The following is a 17,917-nucleotide window of genomic DNA, read 5'->3' as shown; positions in this document are numbered from 1 at the left end:
TATAAGAGAGAGGGCTTCTGACCTAACTCAGCCAGAAGCCCCTCTCAGGTTTATTCTCCAAAATAAATGTATCTTTGACTGTTGAGCTGCTTTTCATGTTTCTTTCCTCTTCATTTAGCTCTTACATTCACATCGCATGAACTTAAGTACTGTCTGCCCATAACTCCTCCCGGAACTCTGGATTTCTGTCCTGAGCTGCCAACCACTGTCTTCAAAGACACCCCAAACTAAGAGCTTTCAAGACCAAGCTCCTTGTCCTCTCCCCAATTCATGACCACCTTATTAAATGGCAATCTTGTTCCTCCAGGATTTTTTTTTTTTGAGATGCAGTTTCACTCTTGTTGCACAGTTTGGAGTGCAATGGCATGTTCTTGGCCCATTGCAAACTCCGCTTCTCTGGTTCAAGTGATTCTCCTGCCTCAGCCTCCTGAGTAGCTGGGATTACAGGCACCTGCCCCCAACGCTGGGCTAATTTTTTTGTATTTTTAGTAGAGACGGGGTTTCACCATGTTGGCCAAGCTGGTCTCAAACTCCTGACCTGTGGTGATCTGCCTGCCTCAGCCTCCCAAAGTGCTGGGATTACAGCCACTGTGCCTGGCCCTCCTCCAGGATTTTTATTCAGTAAAAGTTCTGAGGGTTTTACTCAGGCTAAAAACCTTAAGAGTGGCCTTACTTCATCAGGAAGCACTTATGGAGTTGCCTCCTGTATGCCAGGCCCTGGGTTTGCCAAAGGCTCAGAGAACAAGACACCTAGGCCAAGGTAACAATTTTGAATAAATCTGCTTGATGAGGACAATAATTTGCTCTTGTAGAATAAAACTTTAGGGAATAGCATTAAAACCAAAGCTCTCAGCTGGGCTCAGTGGCTCATGCCTATAATTCCAGCACTTTGGGAGGCCGAGGCAAGTGGATCACTTGAGATCAGGAGTTCAAGAGCAGCCTGGCCAACATGGTGAAACCCCATGTCTACTAAAAATACAAAAATTAGCCAGGTATGGTGGCGGGCACCTGTAATCCTAGCTACTTGGGATGCTAAGGCAGGAGAATCGCTTAAACCTGGAGGCAGAGGTTGCAGTGAGCCGAAATCATGCCACCGCACCCCAGCCTGAGCAATAGAACAAGACTCTGTCACAAAAAACAAAAACCCCAAAGCTCTTTTCACGTTTCCTGTTTCTTCCTTTTCTGTCCTTGTTACCCCGGCCCCAAAGCCTTAACCTAAAGAAAGAAAAACTCAGAAGAGGTGAAAATGCTTGGATATGTGTGAATGCAAACGTGGACAGCACAGTATCTGACAGTGGACAAGACCTTGACCTTGTGCTGTACACACAGCATGGGCCATCTACAGCAAGAATAACTCTGTGTGTGTGTGTGTGTGTGTGTGTGTGTGTGTGTGTGTGTGTGTCCGCATGTGTACACACACCTTTTATCCCAGTCAGGACACCAGGACTGTGTTCTTGGCTCCATCCCTAGCCGACCGTGTGACAAATGCCCTCTTCTCACCAGTCTTCAGCGTCCTGACTGTGCAATGGCTACAGAATTTCCATCATAGAAAATCTATGATTTTCTAAGAATGGCCCATGGCTAGGATTCTGTAGAACCTTCCAGGGTCAAGACCTGGCTTCCATTACAAAGTTGGTAGCAGAGGGCAAGAGGCTGGTCAGGTCATCAGAAAAGCCCCAGCATCTGAGCAGAAAGGGACCTTAGCAATTATATCTTATTTCCGTGGGCTCAACATTTTGTGACTCAGCTGGAAGACTTGTTGACAATGCAGATGTTTGAAAATGATTCTATAGGTTGGGGCGAGGCCTAGGAATCTGCATTTAGCTGGTTTTCTAGATGATTCTGAGCAGGGAGTGCAAGGACAGTACTGGAAGGCACGCTGATCTAGTGTGAATCCCGCATTACACAGACACCCTGAAATGTGAGTGGCTTGCTGGATAATGACAGTGGCAAGAACGCATTGTGTCTGCCATGCCAGCACAATGGCAACTGTTCTGCAAGTCAACTCAGGCTTCATTAGAACCCTCTATGGTGTATCTCATAATTGCCCCATGGACAGTTGGGGAAAGTGACTCACTGAGAGGTGAAGGAACTTGCCCAATACCACCTAGCCAGGAGAGTTGGGTCCCAAAGTTCCAGGATGACCTGGTGGCAAAGCCCCAAGCCAGGATCAGATGCAGCCTGGAATGGAGGGCAGGGCTGACTGCTGGGCTGTGGGTTGATCTGGAGAGACACCTGCTCTGTCGTATTCATGATGCTCATCACCCATCCTGCTTCAGGAGCGTTTGGCATTCTTCCCTGTTATTTTAACTACTTTTGAGACAGGGCCTCACTCTGTTGCCTAGGCTGGAGTGCAATGGTGATCATGGCTCATGGTAACCGCAACCTTCCATGCTCATGTGGTCTTCCCACGTCAGCCTCCCAAATAGTCTGGGACCACAGGCAAGTACCACCACACCTGGCTATTTTTTTTTTTTAACTTTTTGTAGAGATGGGGGTCTCACTATCTTGCCAAGGCTGGCCTTGAACCCCTGGCCTCAAGAGATCCTCCCACCTCAATCTCCCGAGTAGCTGGGACCACAGGCACACACTACTATGCCCGGTTAATTTTTTAATGTTTTTATAGAGACGGGATCTCACTATGTTGCCCAGGCTGGTCTCAAACTCCTGAGCTCCAGCAATCCTCACACCTCAGCCTCCCAAAGTGATGGGATTACAGGCATGAGCCACCGTGCTCAGCCACTTCTTTTTTCTTAAATTACTTAAGTAATAATACATGTACAACAGGAAAAGATGTCAGAAAATACAAATAAGTAAAAAAGAACAAAGGCCTTCATGCATCACATGCGTTCTCTCATGAAATCTCTTGACAATCGGATACAGCCGCACGCTGTTCACATCTTGGTTTATTTCCTATCAGCCATTTCCCTCTGCAATCAGACACAAAGAAATATAGACACTTGAATGCTTTTTAAAGTAGCTTATACCGTACATCCTACTTTGTAATCTGCCTTTCATGTAGCAAATTGCCATAAACATCTTCCCTTGTCAAAAAACGTGTGTTTTGACACTGACTCTGAATCCCTATGAAATCTGTCTTTTCCCTTCATCTCAGGACGCTTGTGAAGGCCCCGCATGGCTCTGAGCGGGCGGGAGGAGCTCAGCCGGAGCCCACTCCTCCCTGAATTCACAGGACCACAGCGTTTCCTTCCAGCCGCCAGATGGCAACATAGCCACTGGCAACAGGCAGAGACGTGGCCCTGCTGTCCCTGTGTTAAAGCCACCAGCAGAGGCAGCATTTCCTCAGCCCCAGGCAGGTGACCAAGCACATTAGGGACCTTCCCCTTCGACGCCCGAGGGCCTGTTGGGGAGTGGCACTCTCTTTTGCCCCGGTTTGGAGGCACGTGTCCTGAGAAGGGAAGTCAGCTGCTCAGGTATTTTTCACCCTGTTGAGCTGACTGTGGCTGGACTTTAGTGTTCACATGGAGCTGCCCTAGGAGCAATCCAGCCCAGGCCCCACCTCCCAGCTCCCAACAGGTGCTGCGTTTGACAGTGGCGTGAACTCGGCCAGTCTTGACTCCCTCTGCAAAAATGCACTTAAAAAATAGCTCTAGGGGCCGGGTGTGGTGGCTCACACCTGTAACCCCAGCACTTTGGGAGGCCAAGGCAGTGGATCACGAGGTCAGGAGTTTGAGACCAACCTGACCAACATGGTGAAACCCCGTCTCTACTAAAAACACAAAAATTAGCTGGGCATGGTGGCGGGCTCCTGTAATCCCAGCTTCTTGGGAGGCTGAGGCAGAGGTTGCAGTGAGCCGAGATCGAGCCATTGCACTTCAGCCTGGGCAACAGAGTGAGACTCCATCTGAAAAAAGAAAAAAAAAAAAAAAAAACTAGGGCCGGGTGCAGTGGCTAGAGCCTGAGATCTCAGCACTTTGGGAGGCTAAGGGGGTCGGGTCGCTTGAGGCCAGGAGTTCCCAGCCTGGCCAACATGATGAAACCCCGTCTTTACTAAAAATACAAAAAGCAGCTCCATGTGGTGGTGCTCACCTGCAATCCCAGCTACTTAGGAGGCTGAAGTGGGAGAATTATTTAAACCCAGGAGGCAGAGGTTGGAGTGAGCAAAGGTCGCACCATTATACTCCAACCTGGGCGACAGAGTGAAACTCTGTCTCAGCAACAACAAAAATAGCTCTAAGAGGTTGGTTAGTGGCTACACACGTACAGTTAGACAGAAGGAATAAGTTCTAATGCTTGACAGTACAATAGAGACTATAGCTAACAACAATGTGTTGTATATTTCAAAGAACTAGAAGAAATGATTTGAAATGTTCCCAACACAAAGAAATGATACACATTCAAGGTGATAAGTATTCTAAACACCTGGCTGTGACCATTACACATGGTAGGCATGTATCAGACTGTCACATAGACCCCATCAGTATGCACAAATAGTATGTATCAAGATAATAAATAGCTCTTAGCATAGTAAACATTATCCTAAGTAAAAGATGCCAGACCCAGAAGGTCACATAGTATGTTATCTCTTTTTTAACTTTGAGACGGAGTCTTGCTCTGTCGCCCAGGCTGGAGTGCAATGGCACAATCTTGGCTCAGTGCATCCTCCACCTCCCAGGTTCAAGCGATTCTCCAGCCTCAGCCTCCTGAGGGATTACAGGCACAAGCCACCAAGCCCGACGAATTTTTGTATTTTAGTAGAGATGGGGTTTCGCCATGTTGGCCAGGCTGGTCTTGAACCCCTGGCCTCAAGCAATCCACCCGCCTTGGCCTCCCAAAGTGCTGGGATTAGAGATGTGAGCCACCACACCCGGCCTATTATCCCATTTTTATGAATTGTCCAGAGCAGGTAAATCCATAGAAACACAAAGTAGGTTAGTAGTGGCCAGGGACTGGGGGAGGAGAAATGGGGAGTGAACTGCTCACTGGGTTTCTGTGTGGGCTGGTGAAAAACTTCTGGAACTAGAGAGCAGGTGTTAGGGAATGGGGTGTGTCCCCCTCTCCCTAAAATTCACATGTTGAACCCCCTAATCCCCAAGGCGACCATATTTGGAGCTGGGGCCTATAAGGATGTAATAGGGTTAAATGAGGTCATAAGGGTGGGGCCTGATTCCATAGGATTGGTGTCCTTATAAGAAAAGAAGGGACACCAGATTCTCTGCCTCTCTCTGCGCATGCGGAAAGACCATGTGAGGATACGGGGAGAAGGCTGGGCTGTCTGGAAGCCAGGGAGAGACGCCTCACCAGAAATCAACCCTGCTGGTACCTTTTTTCCTTTTATTGTTTTCTTTTTAAATAAGGAGACAGGGTGTTGCTCTGTCATCCAGGCTGGAGTACAGTGATGCAATCCTGGCTCACCATAGCCTCCCACAGGCTCAAGCAATCCTCCTGCCTCAGCCTCCCCAGTAAACTACAGGCACATGCCATCATGTCTGGCAAATTTTTATTTTTTATTTTTCGTAGAGATGGGGTCTTGCTTTGTTGCCCAGGCTGATCGCAAACTCTTGGCCTCAAGTGATCCTCCCTTTTGGGCCTCCTAAAGTACTGGGATTACCGGTGTGAGCCTCTGCACCCAGCCTGCTGGCACCTTAAACCTTAGACTTCCAGCTCCAGAGCTGTAAGAAAAAAATGTAATCCCCCCAGTGTGTGGTGTCTTGTTGTGTCAACCAGAGCAGACTCATACGGGGTAAGGGGGTTGCACCACCTTGTACCCCCACTAAATGCCACTGAATCGTACACTTTAAAATGGGGAAAATAGTAAATTTCATGTTACGTGTATTTTATCACTATCAATAATAATAATAACCAAGTAGCCCTATCCCACTGGACTGCTGTGAGGGTAACATGAGGTTAGCTGGTCCCCAGGTGGCTGCTTCCAGAGTCCACACCCACGGGCTGGAGCTGAATCCAGCCCTCCTGTGGAATGGGGTTCAAAGTGAATTCAGTCCCCTTCCTGCTGCTTCTTCCCAAAAGTGGGAACAGCAGCTACAGGGCCTGGAGTTCGGGGCTGCTGCTTCAGTTCAGCTACTGTTTTTTTTTTTGCTTTTTGTTTTGAGATGGAGGCTTGCTCTGTCACCCAGGCTGGAGTGCAGTGGTGTAATCTCGGCTCACTGCAACCTCCACCTCCTGAGTTCAAGTGATTCTCTCGCCTCAGCATCCGGAGTAGCTGGGACACGCGCCACCACACCCTGCTAATGAGTTCAGCTGCTTCTTAAATATACTCATGCTGGGAAGCCTGACGTTTGTTTGGAAAATTCTGTCACTGTAAATCATCAGCTTAAATCGAGGTCAAATGGTTGTTGACCGGCACCTGGAGGGAGGAGAGAGGCAGCTGAGAGAAACCTGGCTGTGACCTTGGGCCTGCGACTCAGCTTTCCCCTCTGTGAAGTGGGGTAGTGATAAGCATGCCCACCGTCTAGGGCTGGTGTGAGGAACAGAGGAAATGATCTGCTAAGGGCCAGATCACAGCCTGGGGCGGGGTAAATCCACAATTCATGTGGGCTTTCATTGCGGTTCTCTCTTGTGGTGCCAGGGGAACAGGATTCCTGTCCTTCTCATCCGCTGCATCTCCTCCAAGCCCAGAACAGTGCCAGGCACATCGCAGGCACTCAGGAGGTATTTGCTGAATGGACGGCAGAGGTGGAGTTTGCATTAGACAAAACGATTTTGTTATTCTTGTGTCAAAATGACTACTAATGATTTTACCTAAAATCCAAGCCAGTTAGTTACTGTTATGGGTTGAATTTCACACCCTCCCAAATTCACATGTTGGAGTCCTAACCTCCAGAACTTCAGAATGTGACCTTATTTAGAAATAGAGTCAGTGCAGATGTACTTAGTTCAGATGAGGTCATGCTGGCATGGGGAAGGCCCTTGATGTGACAGGTGTCCTTGTGACAGGGGGAAATTGGGACTTAGACATGCATTCAGTGGGACCGCCCTCTGAACACGAAGCCAGAGGTCAGGGTGAGGCCTCCACAAGCCAGGGAAGACCAAAAATTGCACCAAAGCACCCGAAGCCAGGAGAGGGCCTGGGGCAGATTCCCTCTCACAGCCTCAGAAGGAAGCAACCCTGCAAACACCCTGATCCTGGCCTTCCAGCCTCCAGGACTGTGAGAGCAGAAATGCCTATTTTTAAGCCACTGAGCTCCTGATACTTTGCTACCACAGCCCTAGCAAACTAATGAAGTTACTACACTTTGAAGGCCTCACATGCAGTGTATCAAGATCCTACAAAGTAATTCACTCTATTCCTGGGTCTGCAGATAATGGTAATTTCTGAATTCTGAGGCCAGGAAGTGCAGAAAAATAAGCAAAGGGATCCAGTTGAAAGCTCTGGGGGGTCTAAACTGTCCCGGAGGAAAGTGTTCGCTCTCTCAGCCTCCCCTGCCCCTTTGGTGGTCTTCCTAACTTGGATTCTCCATGATGCCTGGAGGACATGAGGCCATGATGCCCTAGGCCCCAGCCGGCCCCTGCTCCTGTCTGCAGCCAGGGGACTCATCCTTGCGGGTCCCAGCTTGCTCAGAGCCAGCCACAGGTGTGGCTGCATCTTGTTCCTCATCACCACCGGCAGGTCTTGGAGCTGGCCAAGCCCTCCACCACCCCCTGGTCTGTTGTGCCCCTACACACATACCCAGCCTCTGCTGAGCAGCCGACCCACCTGCCTAGGGGGCTCTCACCTCAGCACCTGTGGGGCAGCGGCTCTAGAGCCCCCAGTGCCTGGCACCAGTAGTGAGTGCTGAGTGGCCCAGTAAATGAAGTGGCCTGTAATTCTCAAATCCTAGAGTCTCAGGCTGTAAGGTCCATGACAGACAGTCCTATCGCTAACGGAAGTTGGTCATAACTTTTCATCTCCCAGAGTCTCAAATTACCAGGTGATTTCATCAGGGCCCTGTGCTGTAGACTGCCTGGCCATTGACTGTGAGGAAGAAGAAAGAGAGAGTGGACTCGCGGCCTTGAGGAGAGACGCCCTTTGCTCCTGGCTGAGCTGGTGGTTCCTGTTGTGTTGCAAGGTTTTCAAACACGTATTCGTAGCATGTCACGTGGAAGCCCAGCCCACAGGACAGAAGAGATTGTGCTCCGGTTGACAGGAAGATGGAAACCCAGAGCCCTGTGTGCCTGGCCCCTCATCCCCTCATCCCCCTCCAGCCCTGAGCTCCAGGGGAGCCCCAGGAGACCCCCAGACACTTGGAAGAACAACAGTGAAACCTCCGACCTCAGGGACAGAAGAGAATGAAGGAAATGACCGATCAGTCAAGGAAATGACCAAGCTGTCCTTCCGGCTTCTCTGTATCAACTCAGGACAGTTCCACTATTTTGTATTTATAAAGATGTACCTTGCTCCAAGAAGACTATAGAAATACCAAGGGAAAATAGAGGTACAGGATGAGATGAAGCCAGAGGGTATGGTTCCTACATAGAAATGCATAACATGTTATTATGTGCTGAATGCCTGTGCCCCCAGAATTCACCTGGTGAGGCTCTAGCTGCCAGTGTGGCCGTATTTGGAGACAGGCCCTCTAAGGAAGGAATTAAGGTTAAATGAGGGCGTAAGGGTGAGACCCTGATCCAATAGGATTTGTGCCTTTATAGGAAGAGACCCCAGAGAGCTCACTCACTTGCCTTCCATGAGCACATACCACAGAAAGGCCATTCATATATTGAAGTCACAAACCCTAGGACCTCAGCATGTGACCCTGTTTGGAAACAGAGTCATTTATATATCATGAGTCCAGTGAAGATGAGGTCACACTGGAATAGATGGGCACCTAATCCAATAGGGCTGCCATCCTTATTATTTTATTTATTTATCGAGACAGTGTCTTGCTCTGTCGTCCAGGTGGGAGTGCCTTGATGCAATCAAAGCTCGCTGCAACCTTAAGTCCCGGGCTCGAGTGATCCTCCCAACTTGGCCTCTTAAGTAGCTACGACTACAGGCACATGCCACCATACCCCACTAATTTTTTAATTTTAGTAGAGATAGGATCTCACTATGTTTCCCAGGCTGGTCTCAAACTCCTAGGCTCAAGTGATCCTCCTGCCTTGGCCTCCCTAAGTGCTGCGATTTCAAATGTAAGCCACTGCTGTCAGCCTGGTGTCCTTATTTTTCATTTTTATTTTTTCATTTTTGAGAAGGAGTCTCATTCTGTCACCCAGGCTGGAGTGCAGTGACACCATATTGGCTCACTGTAACCTCTGCCACCCGGGTTCAAGCAATTCTCCTGCCTCAGCCTCCTGAGTAGCTGGGATTATAGGCGCACACCACCACACCCAGCTAATTTTTGTATTTTTAGTAGAGATGGGGTTTTTCACCATGTTGGTTAGGTTGGTCTCAAACCTCTGACCTCGTGATCCATGCGCCTCAGTCTCCCATAGTGCTGGGATTACAGGTGTGAGCCACCATGCCTGGCCCTGGTGTCCTTATTAAAAGGGGAAATTTGGGCACAGACACACATAGAGAGAACACCATGTGAGAATTAGAATGATGTTGCCACATGCTGAGAAATTACCAGGAGCTAGAATAGAGGTCCTCCCCAGCGCCTTCAGAGGGAACCCTGTCCATATCTTAGTCTCATACTTCTGGCCTCTAGAGCTGTAAGGATATCAATTTGTGTTGCTTAAGTCCCCCAGTTACTGGTACGTTGTCATGGCAACCCCAGAAACTAATATACATACAGTCCTAACAATACATGTGAGTTCCACCAGCAGTTATGACATTCCTGGTGGGCAAGGCAAAAAAGGAAATCTGTTATTGGAGTCTCAGCATTTTGTGCAGGCTGAGTTGGCAACCTCATCAAAATGGACAGATCTGGGGTCATGAATGCAGTGCCTGGCACTCAGGTGGTACTTAAAAATAAATGTTACCTGGCATTTTTCTCATTTTAAAATTTTTATTATTTTTTAACCATTGAATTTTTTCCCCCCATGAAATCATTAAGTTAGAAACAGCAGACTAGAGGCTGGACGTGATGGCTCATGCCTATAATTCCAGCACTTTGGAAGGCCAAGGCGAATGGGTCACCTGAAGTCAGGAGTTCAAGACCAGCCTGGCCAACATGGTAAAACCCCATCTCTTCTAAAAATGCAAAAATTAGCCAGGCGTGGTGGTGGGCACCTTCAGTCTTAGCTAGGCGGAGGCTGAGGTGGGAGAATCGCTTGAATCCGGGAGGCAGAGGTTGCATTGGGCCAAGATAGTGCCATTGCACTCCAGCCTGGGCAGACTCCCTCTCAAAAAATAAATAAATAAATAAATAAATAAAGACAGTAGACTGAAAACTGTCTAAAGTTTCCCTTCAGCCCTGCGGTTTTAAGATTTTGCAATTCTCTTTCAGCAGCCAGTGTTGGTTTTCATTCCAGAGAAGTAGTGGATATGGGAATGCAGAGGCTATGGACTCCGGCCAAACCACAGGACCGGTGCCAGCCCTGTTTCCCAGGCGAGTGCTACAGGGACTGTCCCTTGTGTTGGCAGAAAGAAGACTCTTACATGCTTTGCATTTTTCTTCCCATTTATCTGACGGAAGAGCCATCAGGTGATTTGTGTTCCACCCTTCCTGCTGTGCAAGCTTAGGGAAAGCACATGACCTCTCTGGGCCTTGCTTTTTTTTTTCCTTTGTAAAGACATTTCTGGCTTAGTTCAATGACTCACACCTGTCCTCCTAGCACTTTGGAAGGCTGAGGAGGGAGGATCACTTGAGCTCAGGAGTTCAAGACTAGCCTGGACAACATTGTAAAACCCATCTCTACAAAAATACAAAAATTAGCCAGGCATGGTGTTGTGCACTTGTAGTCCCAGCTATATGGGAGGCTGAGGTGGGAGGATTGCTTGAGCCCAGGAAGTCGAGGCTGCAGTGAACCAAGATCATGCCACTGCACTCCAGCCTACCCAATGGGCAACAGAGCAGACCCCTTCTAAAAAATAAATAAATAAATAATAATACAGACATTTCCTGCTCACCGACAACTCATGTCCCTGGCCTACCTCGCTTGCTTAGTGCAGCATTTTCTCACTGAGCTCAGGTTGACTCTAGGGTCCTTGTCAACACTGTGCTGCTACAACAGATGTTTTCAACCGGACCACTGCACTGAAGAGGAACATCTCCAGCATCCCTGGACTAAACCATCTCAAAAGCCACTTCAGGAGGGAGTGTCCTGGAATGCCTTTGTGCTGGGTCTTTGAGTTGGTTGCTGTGCCTCTGTGCCTCTCACTAGGTTGTGGTGCATGCGTGGTGAGCGTCCGAGCCCCCGACACCCAGCCCTCACTCACACACCTGTGGCGGGCTTCAGGGCAGAGGCCCGGAGAAGGCGGCAGCTTCCGCCCTCACAGCAAAGCACTGCAGCCTTCACCTGCTCATCCTGCCTGCCTCGGCAGCCACTGTGGCCTTGCACTTAGTGCTCAGAAATATTTATTTATTTTGTCAGATAAAAAGCTAATGTGACTTCGCTCCTATTACAATGGCTACTATTAAAAAAAAAAAAAACTAAAAACAGAAAATTACAAGTGTTCATGAGAACATGGAGCAGCTGGGACCGCTGGGCATCATCGGTGGGAATGGAAAGTGCAGCCACTGCAGAATGGCCTGGAGGATCCTCAACTATTTCAAATATTCGAATTAAAAACCATATGAGGCCGGGCGCAGTGGCTATTCCTGTAATCCCAGCACTACAGGAGGCTGAGGCTGGTGGATCACCTGAGGGAGGGAGTTTGAGACCAGCCTGGCCTACTTGGTGAAACCCCATCTCTACTAAAAATACAAAAATTAGCTGGGCTTGGTGGCTTACGCCTGCGTTCCCAGCTACTCCGGAGGCTGAGGTAGGAGAATCACTTGAACCCAGGAGGTGTAGGTTGCAGTGAGCTGAGATCATGCCACTGCACTCCAGCCTGGGCAACAGAGTGAGACTTGATCTCAGAAAAAAAGAAAAACTACATTAAAAATTGAAAGTAAGTTCGGGTTTGGTGGCTCACATCTGTAATCCCAGCACTTTGGGAGGCTGAGGTGGGAGGATTACTTGAGGTCAGGAGTTCGAGACCAGCCTGGCCAACATGATGAAACACTATCTCTACCAAAAATACAAAAATCAGCCAGGTGGCTGGTACCTGTAATCTCAGCTACTTGGGAGGCTGAGGCAGGAGATCACTTCATCTCAAAAATAAATAAATATTGAAATTAAAAATTAGAAACAGAACCAGCAATCCAAAAGAAGTGACAGCAGGGCCTTATTTTTTTTATTTTTGTTTTTTTTGAGCTGGAGTCTCACTCTGTTGCCCAGGCTGGAGTGCAATGGCGCAGTCTCAGCTCACTGCAACCTCCACTTCCCAGGTTCAAGCAATTGTCCTGCCTCAGCTTCCCGAGTAGCTGAGATTATAGGAGCACACCACCATGCCCAGCTAATTTTTGTATTTTTAGTAGAGACAGGGTTTTACCATGTTGGCCAGGCTGGTCTCAAACTCCTGACCTTGGGATCTACCTGCCTCAGCCTCCCAAACTGCTAGGATTGCAGGTGAGCCACCGCACCTGGCCAGACAGCAAGGTCTTGAAGAGAAGCTGCTTCGCTGGAAATCAAGACCAGGTGCAGCCTTAATTTCAATTGTGAATGAAGTTCACAGCAGCCTCATTCACGACAGCCAGGAGGTGGAAGCAACACAAGCGTCCATTTTCAGATGAATGAATCAATGAGCTCAGATGCATATATGCAAGGGGAATTGTATCCAACCGGAAAAAAGAGGAAAATTTTGACACGTGCTACAACATGGAGGAACCTTGAAGACATTAGGCGAAGTGAATTAAATCAGTAGGAAGGGTCAAATACTGTGATTCCACCAGAAAGAAAGTAGAATGGTGGGTGCCAGGGGCTGGGGCAGGGGGCAGGGGGCAGGGAGTGAGTGTTTACTGGGACAGAGGAGAAAGCCCTGGAGATGGATGGTGGTGATGGCCGCACAACAAAGTGAATGTGCTTCACTCAACTATCCTTGAAAATGGTTCACATGGCTATTTGGTGCTATGCTTTTTTGCCACAATTTTAAGAAAAAGAGAAACAATCACATATATTTTTTAAAAACAAAAACAAACAAAAAAACAGGTGGGCATGGTGGCTCGCACGCTTTGGGAGGCCAAGGCAGGTGTATCATGAGGTCAAGAGATAGAGACCATCCAGGCTAACACAGTGAAACCCGGTCTCTACCAAAAATACAAAAACTTAGCTGGGTGTGGTGGCACATGCCTGTAGTCCCAGCTACTTGGGAGGCTGAGGCAGGAGAATCACTTAAACCTGGGAGGCGGAGGTTGCAGTGAGCCGAGATCATGTCACTGCACTCCAGCCTGGGCGACAGAGCTAGACTCCGTCTTAAAAAAAATAATAAATCTGGACTTAGGTAAGCAGAGACTTTATTGGAAAGCATTTTGCAAGAGGAAGGAAGGGACGATTGAACAGGGAGAAGGCTCCGCAATGGCACTGCAGGCATCTTGAAGCCCAGGTACGAAGGGCTTTCTTCTCCGGGGAGGAGCGGACAAGGCTGAGACAGACCCAGGTGTGTGCTAACTAGATAGCAGATGAGAGAATGTCTTTCCTGTGGCCAGACAAGTGTTTTGGGAAGTGTCACTAGGAGGGGTATCCAGTGGCCCAGGCTGAGGGGAGATCCAAATTTGGGGACCTGGGGAGAGGAGAGAGGCTGAACTAAACTTGGGTCAATCAGATGAAAGAGCAAGTCCAGATCGGTCAGTGGGGACACAGAGTTTAGCCAATCTTTGATGAACCAAAGAATGAGAATTTGGAAGCTCTGCGCCTGGCCTTGTCTCAAACCAACAAGTAGTGGGTGGGCATCTGTGAGTCTTGCCTAAGTCTACCGGGAAAGGTTGGTTCTTGGCAGTAGGCTGTTTCCTGGAACACGAAAGGGGCGAGGGAATTTACTAATCCTTACTGTTTTCTGGGAGCACAGCTTCAAGTCAGATTCAGCACTGTCCATTCAAATAGGATGGAACTGAGGGATGTTATAGAGTATCTGTTTTTTTTTTTTCTGGCACAGAGGGAACCATCAACAAACATCCATTGAATGAATGAATGGATGAATGAATGAATGAATGAATGAGTTGGCAGAAGAGAGCAACCACTAGGAGCTGGAGTAATCTAAGAAGGCTTCATGAAGGAGGGTGGTGTTTGAGGTGGGCCTTGAAGGAAGGATACGTTCGATGCACAACACATTAATGACCCACTAAAACAGTTCTGAGGGTGGGAAGGCAGGAGAACGCTTATGTGTTGGGTGAATATTACATGAGAGACCTCGTGTGGGTCCTTCAGAAAAACAGAAACCACTCTAGTTTTTTCAGGCAGAAAGGGGTTAAGGCAAGGAGGAATTCATTGCCGACAGAGCCATTGCAGGGTGGGGAGGAGCGAGTGTCGGGCTCTGCTTTTATGTCAGCTCTTCTGGGAACCGTTTCTCTCCTTCTCCCTCTTCTCTGTTTTTGCCACCCTTGGTCATGAGCAAGTGAGCCTCTGAGACTCAACCTCCTGAAAAGCAAAGCCAGAACCGCAGCCTCTGCCAGCCCAGGGCCAAGGCGCCCAGCAGCGGCCTCCGGTATTTGACATGAATTGAAGCTCTCCCGTCGCTATCTTGATGCATTCCCCACCAATACCCTTGGGATGCAATTATGCGACCGAGCTTTTCAAACAGACCTCCCAGCCGTGCAAGCAAAATCAAGGGGAGCAGGGCCCCGATCCAGCTCATCTTCAGGGCCCCGCCCCTCTCATCAGCCTGGCAACTTACAGGGCTCAGGAGGAGGAAGAGGTGACCTAGAGCCAGCCAGAGACACTAGGCCCTTCCTGGAGCAGTGACGAGGGAGCAGGACGATGGCTTAGATTTCAGAACAAGCCCTGGCCTCTGAGCAGGTTGAGGTGATGGCTGGGACATCAGAAGCAGCTCGGGACGCCCACGGCGTGTTCCCATGCTATCCCCAAGGCCCAGGGTCAAACAGCAGCAATGTGGCTGAACAGGAAGTAGAAGCTGGGTCACTCAGACCCCGCTACACTGAGCCCTGGCTCCAGCTCCCGACACTCCTCCCTCCAGCCAGACTGAATCTCTGCAGATCCTACCATCCATGGCCCCCCCCCATACTCCTACCACCATGCCTCTGCTCACGTCCCTCCTGCCCGGCTGCCTTCTTCCCAGCCCCTCCTCCTTTCTCGGCAATTACTGTACAATAAGCCCTCCTCGCCTCCACCCAGGGGACCAGCTCCCTACTAGGCAGAACAGCATCGTGGTCAACCTGAAAAAAGACACTAGAGAAAATGATCTCTAAATATGTTGAGCTTACTCAGGAGTAAGAAATAAGGATTATAATCCAAGATGCAGTCAAGCCATCAGTACATTTGGTGGGGGAAGGGGAAGGGGCGCTTTTATTAGGAAAAAGCGATTTCTATAAGCTGCTTAGAAACAGAGTTCACTGGTTCCAGAGGCTCAAAGCCAGAGTTGTTGTCAGTTCCTCGGTGGAGATGCCAGTGCCGGGCAAGCGTTATCTGGGAGCGCCTTATCTGCATTGCTGCAGTCCTGGAGTGTCGAGTGGTAAGCCTCATCAAAGCAGGAGACGTGTGAAGGACGCCGAAGAGTTTCTTATGGGATTTTAGAAAGTCCTTGGAAACAGTTCTTATCTCAGACATGGAAGTGCGAACCTCCTCTCCTTCATGCCCTCCCAGCCCTATTTTCTCTAAGTCTGACAAAAGTGATTTTATCCTGATATCTGCAACTTTCACAGCGTTTGCGGGTGTGACTGACAGTTGCCCAGGTTCACAGAGCCGCCCTCACTGTGGCCTGGTGATGGGAGGCACGTTCCTCCGAGCCTCAGTTTTCCCCTCCGTGCATTGGGCAAGTCACACTCCTGCCTCGTAGGGTTGGTCTGGGGCAGGCGTGGGATGATCATGCCCACATTCCCCTGGGACCTGGCTCAAGGAGGTGCGCCGGACTTGCTGGCACTGCCACCCCTCGCTGAGCCCCTCCCTCCAGCAGGGACCTGCACTCCTGGTTTTCCTTGCTTTTCTCACCCACTAGCTGTGAGACCCCTCACTGCAGGAGCTGCATATTGGCCGCTGTCATCCCCGGCCCCTTTAGCTCCAAGCCTGGTGTTGGGTCCCCGTTGATGCTTACAGAGATAAATGTACCAGAACAAAAGGCAGAACAGCCACTCCGAGGGACACAGCCTCAGCTTCACAAACGGCCTGCATTTGTGCTAAGTGTGAACAGGATGGTGTAGGAGCTGAAAAGATGCCCAGCAGAGGCCCCTGGCCCTGGCCAAGGTTTTGGTTTCAAAATACCTGAGAGGGATTCCAGAAACTGACACAGTGCACATGAGGTCCAGTTGTTGACAAAGATGCTCACTCCTTGTTTGTATAAAAGGCTGGTTAGGCAGGTGCAGTGGCTCACACCTGCAATCCCAGCACTCTGGGAGACCAGGGTGGGTGGATCACCTGAGGTCAGGAGTTTGAGACCAGCCTGACCAACATGGTGAAACCCCGTCTCTACTAAAAATACAAAAGTTAGCCGGGTGCGGTGGTGAGCACCTGTAATCCCAGCTACTCTGGAGGCTGAGACAGGAGAATCACTTGTACTTGGGAGATGGAGGTTGCAATGAGCTGAGATCGTGCCACTGCATTCTGGCCTGGGTGACAGAATGAGACTAAGTCTTAAAAAAACAAACAAAAAAAGCCTGGTTATGGTGAGTCTGGTGAGAATCCATGGGCACGCGGCTACTGATTTCCTGCAGATTTCCCAGGCACAGCTGGTACATCATGTGTGCCCAGGGAGAATCCTTCCTTCCGTAAATGAAGGAATTGCTGCTCTCCTATGGGGGGTGGGGGCTTTGCTGTCATTATCAGATTTTTCTTCTGCTTCTTTCTTTGTTTTTTTTTGAGACAGAGTCTCACTCTGTTGCCCAGGCTGGAGAGCAGTAGGGCGGCTCCCTCAACCTCCGCCCTCCTGGGTTCAAGCAATTCTCCTGCCTCAGCCTCCTGGGTAGCTGGGACTACAGACACATGCAACCACGCCTGGCTAATTTTTGTATTTTTAGTAGAGAAAAGGTTTCACCATGTTGGTCAGGCTGGTCTTGAACTCCTGACCTCAGATGATCTGCCTGCCTCGGCCTCTCAAAGTGCTGGGAGTATAGGCATGGACCACTGATCCCGGCCTCAGCTTTTTCATAAAGTGCGGCCTGCTCGAGCCCCCCAAGAAGGAGGACGAGAGGAAAATCAGTTTATTGAACAAATGGCCACAGTGAAAGGTTATGAAAGCAAGTTCTTCTTTCTCATCTCTGCCCCTTTCAACTCATCCCACGATGGAATCCCGCAGATCCCAGAGCCTTTCCAGCCATGCTCCAGACAGTTGGTATGAAAGGTGCCATTATCTGGGGATTCAAAGTCAGGCCCAGGTTGCTCTCAAGCCTCAGAGCTCTCATCTGATTGAAAACTTCTCCCCGCCCCAAGTCTTGGCATGGAGGAGTGGGCTGGACTTTTGCTCTCTCCTACTCACCCCTTGCAGGCCTCTCTCCTGCACTAGGCTCTGTCTGGCTCCCGTGGTATGTTTGTGATTTAGAAGGGTGCTATGGTTTGAATATTTGTCCTCTCCAAACTCACATTGAAACTTAATCCTGGCCAGGTATGGTGGTTCACACCTGTAATCCCAACACTTTGGGAGGCCGAGGCAGGAGGATTGCTTGAGGCCAGGAGTTTGAGGCCAGCCTGGGCAATATAGCAAGACCCCATCTCTAAAAAATAAAAATAAACATTAAAAAAGGAAACAATCCCTAATGTGGCAGTATTAAGAGGTGGGACCTTTAAGAAGCGGAGTCATGAGGCTTCCATCCTCATGAATGAATGACTGCGTTCTCGAGTTAATGGATGAATGGGTTGTCCTGGGAGT

This window comes from Sapajus apella, unplaced genomic scaffold (assembly GCF_009761245.1).
Source record: "Sapajus apella isolate SASKATOON/1434 unplaced genomic scaffold, GSC_monkey_1.0 scaffold85, whole genome shotgun sequence".
Classification (NCBI taxonomy): domain Eukaryota; kingdom Metazoa; phylum Chordata; class Mammalia; order Primates; family Cebidae; genus Sapajus; species Sapajus apella.
The sequence above is the reverse complement of the archived record's forward strand: the minus strand, read 5'-3'. Positions refer to the sequence as shown.